The following is a 6,828-nucleotide window of genomic DNA, read 5'->3' as shown; positions in this document are numbered from 1 at the left end:
ACATCCTAGGGCTGGGGGGGGGGGACACAGTTCGGGCGTGGGACACTTGTCTGGCATGTGTAAGGACCTTGGTTCAAGGTCAGCGCTGCAAAAAAAAAATTATTATTGTTGTTCTTGTATTCTGCATCTTGATTGCATACGCACAACGTTCACTCCATATTTTCATGATTTCTCCATTCAGGTTTCATGAGAAAGCACAGATCCCGAATATGAAATCTTTCTTTTATCGCCGTCCTCCTCCTCCTCTCTTCCTAACACTCCTTTTCAAGCTGATTTTGCCAGCCGTTTTGACAAACGCAGGTCCAGTGGAGTTTCTTAATCATTAAATATCTCTGCAGGTGTACCCACCCACAATATGGAGACAATTTAGCAGTGCCTGAAAGGGCAGCGTGTAGATGTGTCATTTGTATTAAGCATGCAAGAATCCCTTCTCTGGAGACGTGGCTTTCTCGACCACTGAAAACTGAGGACTTGGAGGCAGAGCTTGACAGACGCAAGACCTGCGAGTCTCGAGACGACCATTTGTCTAGCGGAATCTACCCTCCGTCAATATTCTTTAACGCGTCTTAAGTGTTCAGCGCCAACGTGAAGACTTAATAATTAACCAACAACCACTACTCTGGCTCTTCACAGAGTAGAGAGAGAGCACTGTTTTTTTCCCAGACCCTGGCTCTCCAGGGTTACCCCCGACCTTCCCCCCCGGGGGCCCCCAGACCGGCTCCAGCCTCAGGTAACTTTTCCCTCCAGTTTGGTGGAAGGTTACATTGGAAGAAAATAGTCCCTACCGTCTAGAAAGTTTTCAGGGAAAAAGAGGGCGTCAGCCGTGCCTGCGGTGCGTGTGCCCCGCCGCTGCTGCTGCTCCGCGGACCCTGCACCCCGGAGCCCCCCGGCGCCCCCCGGCGCCGGGCAGCGACGCAGCGGGAACCTCCCGCAGCTGGAGCCCGCTGCGCTTGGCCACCACAAGTCTTTCCTTACTGATCAATTCCACTTCATGCACTCGGAGCCTTAGACTGTGCGGACAGAACCACAGTTTGGAGTGCAGAAAACGAGGTGATTTGGACAAAAACAATAGTTAGAATATAGATTTTTTCCCCCCTTCTTTCCCTCCTCACCCCCCCCCCAAAAAAAAACCTAATTTGCACGCAAATTTCGTCGTGACAGGCCCTCAGACCCTGGCAGGCCTTGTGGTCTGCACCAGCATAAGATTTTAGTGTGGCGGTAATTTTCCCAAATGGAGCCACACTCTCCAAAAAAATATCAACCGGGAGGGGGCGTGGCGGATGATGGCTTTGTATTTTGGTTCACTTCTTGCCACGCCCCCAAGCCCCTACCCCACCCCAGACAGAGTTTCTCTGTGTAGACTTGGCTGTCCTGGAATTACTTTGTAGATCAGGCTGACCTCGAACTCACAGCGATCCTCCTGCCCTTGCTGGGATTACAGGGTTTCATTTCTTTCTAATATGTGCCCTTTGTTTCAAACTGTAAGGCCCTACACCTAGCTCAACTCCGTGTAACCCAGATCAATTTTTAAAAATTTACTGATAAGCAATTTACATAACTTCGATTCATATTTAGGCGGTGTGGTTCTTGCCGTGTTAGTGTAGCAGAAAACGGCCTCATTCTGCCTCTTGACGATGTCAACAACAGACAGTCAGGATGTTGTTGGGTACCCCAGATCGCACACCTGACATACTTATCCACAGCATTAAAACAACATTAGGAGCAGCTGGCTGTGGTGGCGCACGCCTGTAGTCCCAGCACTCGGGAGGCAGAGGCAGGAGGGTTGCTGTGAGTTTGAGGCCAGCCTGGTCTACAAAGCAAGTCCAGGACAGCCAAGGCTACACAGAGAAATCCTGTCTCAAAAAAAAACAAAACCAAAAAAATATTTTTTTGGTTTGAATCTCTAGTGAGATGGAGTTCATCTCACTGCAGTGCTGTGCAATTAAAGAAGCCTGGGGGGGGGGGGGGAAGAAGCCTAGGAAATAGTACATATTTATTGATTGATTGATTTATATGTTGATTTATTTAAATGGATGTCTCCCAAAATGCTTTGCGTATGTAAAATAACAAATACCGGTTCAGAAGGGTGAAGGCTTCGTACTGCAGACTGTACACGTGAGAGGGGACTGAGGATGGGGACCTGCTCGCGCAGTAGCCATGTCACTGAAGAGTCCTGGTGTGGTCCTTCACCAGACGTCGGCCCTCTTGACCTTGTGATGTAGCCACTTAAACACGTTAGGGGGAGGGAGTGTGTCTAATCTGCAAGTAGGACCTCCCCTCCTGCCAGCATGGAGCCAGAGAAGTCGGTCTAAACACGGAAAGGCTAAGCTCATTTGATGAAGATCAAGGGTAAAAGAATTTCTACAAGTTATTCAAGCTATTGATGTCAAAAGCGATTAGGGCCCCGGCTTCCAGGCCATCGTGTAATGGAAAGTATTTTCCGGGAGGCCTGAAGTCATGTGACTTGCTGGGGGACTTAAGTCTGGATTTCTCTGCCTTGAACTGTATAGAGTTTCTGGGGTGTGTGGGGAATGACCGGAGCCCAGCTTGCTGCGGAGCTGTTTATTTTCGGGCTGTCAGCTAAACTGCGGAAACTTGTTGAAGAGATTTACTGCGCTGTTTGCTTAGATTAAGACTTCAGCGAGTTAATTAAAACAGGTTCCGAGAGATAGAATGTGCCAGACCCCTACTGGCTCCTAAGATTGTGCTTTCTTACTGATATGAGGTAACAGCTGAGCTCAGCACGTGGGACCTGCCGGGGAGTAATTCAAGAGCCGCCGCTAAGTTCAAAGGCGTGCAGGTGTTCAGAATCAAGCCGGCCCTGAAACCCCGGTCCAGGGAACTGGACTGTTGGCTTCTGCTCAAGCAGCCTCCGCTCAGACTGACAAGAGGCTGCTGCGCCATTTGCCAACAAAGGAGTCACAGCTTCAGAAGATTAACTCAAGGCCTCCCGTGTGCTAGGCCTCGCTCTATCACTGGCCCATAGCCACACCCCTTGTTTTGTTTTTTTCTTTCTCTCCCCCCCCCTTTGTTTTTTTTTTTTTGAGACAGGGTTTCTCTGTGTAACCTTGGCTGTTCTGGACTTACTTTGTCCAGGTTGGCCTCGAACTCACAGAGATGCGCCTGCCTCTGCTTCCCTAGTGCTGGGATTAAAATTGTGCGCCACCACCTGGCAAATATTAAAGCACTCTTAACCTTCTCCCGAAATGGGGGCAGTGGGCGGGGAGGGAGGGGGGCCTCAATATTCAGGTCTGGCTAGTTTTGAAGTCACATTCCTTCTCATGAAAACACCAACCTCAGGGCTGGGCGTGGTGGCGCACGCCTTTAATCCCAGCACTCTTGGGAGGCAGAGGCAGGTGGATCGCTGTGAGTTCGAGGCCAGCCTGGTCTACAGAGTGAGTCCAGGACAGCCAAAGCTACACAGGGAGACCTTGTCTCAAAAAACCAAAAATCAAAGCAAACAAACAAAAACCCCCAGAAAAACAGAGAGACACAGAGAGACAGATCTTTGTGATAGAGATTCATTCATTTATTTACTTCTTTCTTTCTTTCTTTCTTTCTTTCTTTCTTTCTTTCTTTCTTTCTTTCTTTCTTTCTTTCTTTCTTTCTTTCTTTCTTTCTTTCCTTCTTTCTTTCTTCCTCCAGACAGGGTTTCTTTGTGTAGCCTTGACTGTCCTGGACTTGCTTTGTACAGGCTGACCTCGAACTCACAGCGATCTGCCTGCCTCTGTGTGTCCTGAGTGTGGGATTAAAGGTGTGCACCACCACGCCCAGCTAAACTGTTTGTTTTTTTACACAGAGTGTCATATGTGATTCTTTTTGTTTGTTTGTTTGGTTGGTTGGTTGGTTACGATTTATTATTTTACAACATTCTACCTGCATGTGAGCCAGCCTGCCAGAAGAGGGCGCCAGATCTCTTTCTAGATGGCTGTGAGCCAGCATGTGGTTGCTGGGAATTGAACTCAGGACCTTTGCAAGAATAGCCGGTGCTCTTAACCTCTCAGCCACCCCTCCAGCCCAATATATAATTCTTATTGGCCTGGAACCCACTATGTAGCACAGTTTGGGTTTGAACTTGTGGTGCTGCTCCTGCCTCTGCTTGCCATGAACTGGGGTTACAGGCATGTATCACCACATGTAGTCATAAAGTCATTTCAGTCCACTGTAGTGAAAGCTGTGATGAGCAAACCATAAAGTACAAAGGGTGTACACAGATTGGGCCTCATACCTTTGTGTCTTCCCTTAAATCCCATATACTTCTGGGGTTTGTTTTGTTTTTTTTTTTTTCCAAATCTTTCCTGCCAGTTCTTATCCAAAGCAGATCATCCCTCTTTTTCACAGCAGCCTCTGTCTGTGCCTCTGCCAGCCAGAGGTCTATTAAAAACGTGTGTCAGGGAGCTGAAGAGACGGCTCAGCAGTTAAGGGCACTGGCTGCTCTTCCCGAGGACCCAAGTTCAGTTCCCGGCACCCACGTGGCAGCTCACAGCTGGGTATAGCTCCAGTTTCAGGGAATCCTATGTCCTCTAGCTCCCGTGGGTACCAGGTGTGCACAGATATAGATGTGGATAAAACACACAGTTGGCATATAAGCTGCTTGCCTCCTAGGTTGCTTAGCAACCTCTGACATCATGCCCTGTCTGACACTAAGTGTGTGCCAGGGGTCCAGGATGAAAGGGCAAACTCACCTGCATTGCTCTCTTACTTTGTCTCTCTTTCCCTTGCACTTTCTCTAAGGGTGCCTCTCTCTCTCTCTCTCTCTCTCTCTCTCTCTCTCTTTCTCTTTCTCTCTCTCTCTCTCTCTCTCTCTTTTTCTCTCTCTCTCTTTTTCTCTCTCTGTCTCTGTCTCTGTCTCTGTCTCTCTCTCTCTCTCTCTCTCTCTCTCTGTCTCTCTCTCTCCTGTGTGTGTGTGTGTGTGTCTGTCTGTCTGTCTGTCTCTCCCTACCCTCATGGCTCACTCAGGTCCTAACTCTTCCTCATTCCCTTCTTCCCAAATCTCTCCATATTCATATCTGTGTCCTGCCGCCTCATCTTCAAATCATAACACACACACACACACACACACACACACACACACACACAAAGTATGCCTGGCCGTTAGTCCCAGCACTCAGGAGGCAGAGGCAGGCGGAACTCGGTGAGTCTGAAGCCAGGTCTACAGGGCAAGTTCCAGGACAGCGAGGGCTATACAGTGAGACTCTGCCTCAAAACAAACATAGAAACAAAAAACAAACAAAAAGTGCTTGTCAAGAGATGTCACTCCCGGGCTGGAGAGATGGCTCAGAGGTTAAAAGCACTGACTGCTCTTCCAGAGGTCAATTCTCAGCAACCACATGGTGGCTCAGAACATCTACATGTGATCTCTGGCCTGCAGGTATACATGCTGATAGAGCACTGTGTACATAATAAATAAGTAAATCTTAAAACAAAACAAAACAAAACAAAAATCCCAGAGGCTGGAGATGGCTCAGAGGTTAAGAGCACTGACTGCTCTTCTAGAGGTCCTGGGTTCGATTCCCGGCAACTACATGGTGGCTCACAGCCATCTATGGTGTGATCTGGCGCCCTCTTCTGGCCTGTAGACAGAGCACTGTATACATAATAAATAAAAATCTTTTTAAAAAAAAAATACCGCTTCTTCTTCTTCGGGTGGTGGATGACGCCGGTGCAGCGGGAGGGCCCGAAGTACCCGGGGCCCAGGATAAGGAGGGCGAGGCGGCTTCCGCGGAGGACTTAGCAGCAGTCTTAGGGGCCGTGGTTGTGGCCGAGGCCGTGGCGGTGGTCGAGGCCTCAGGGCTTGTGGAGATAAAACCAAAGACAAGGCGTGGATCCCCGTCACCAAGCTGGGCCTCCTGGTTAAGGACATGAAGGTCAAGTCCTTGGAGGAGATTTATCTGTTCTCCCTGCCCATTAAGGAATCTGAGATTACTGACTTTTTCCCGGGCGCATCCCTAAAGGATGAGGTTCTCAAGATCATGCCAGTGCAGAAGCAGACACGGGCTGGCCAGCCGACCAGGTTCAAGGCTTTTGTCGATATTGGGGACTGCAATGGTCACGTTGGTCTTGGTGTTAAGTGCTCCAAGGAGGTAGCCACTGCTATCCGAGGGGCCATCATCTTGGCCAAGCTTTCCATCATCCCTGTACAGAGAGGCTACTGGAACAAGATTGGCAAGCCACACACTGTTTCATGCAAGGTGACAGGCCGCTGTGGCTCTGTTTTGGTGCGTCTCATCCCTGCCCCCAGAGGCACTGGCATTGTCTCTGCTCCTGTGCCCAAGAAGCTACTGATGATGGCCGGTATTGATGACTGCTACACATCAGCCAGGGCTGCACTGCCACCCTGGGCAACTTTGCCAAGGCCGCTTTTGATGCCATTTCCAAGACCTACAGCTACCTGACACCCGATCTCTGGAAAGAAACTGTGTTCACCAAGTCTCCTTATCAGGAACTCACTGATCATCCTGTGAAAACACACACCAGAGTGTCTGTTCAAAGGACCCAGGCTCCAGCTGTGGCTACCACATAAGGGTTTTTACAAGAAAAATAAAGTGAATTAATTCTGTTTTTTAAAAAAAATCCCAGCACTCCACAGGCGGAGGCAGGCAGATCACTGTGAGTTCAAGACCAGCCTGGTCTACAAAGTAAGTCCAGGACAGCCAAAGCTACACAGAGAAGCCCTGTCTAGAAAAACAAAAAACAGAAAAACAAAAAAACATACACACACTGGAAAAGGGGGAGAATTTAACAGAATCTCATGCTGGGCTAAAAAACCAAAAGAAATCTTTTTTTTTTTTTTTTAAAGACAGGGTTTCTCTGTGTACCCTTGACTGT

At 48.8% G+C, this 6,828-nt stretch overlaps 1 pseudogene across 1 annotated transcript; it reads left to right on the top strand.

Moving 5' to 3' along the window:
• The first annotated feature begins 5,640 nt into the window (after positions 1-5,640).
• Positions 5,641-6,574, top strand: LOC311590218 (small ribosomal subunit protein uS5-like; annotated as a pseudogene). Its single transcript has one exon. The product of its transcript is annotated as a small ribosomal subunit protein uS5-like (transcript).
• Positions 6,575-6,828: the final 254 nt, after the last annotated feature.

Source organism: Acomys minous (assembly GCF_964271855.1).
Source record: "Acomys minous genome assembly, chromosome: 19".
In the NCBI taxonomy this organism is placed as follows: Eukaryota; Metazoa; Chordata; class Mammalia; order Rodentia; family Muridae; genus Acomys; species Acomys minous.
This window is presented reverse-complemented; position numbering and strand designations above follow the sequence as displayed.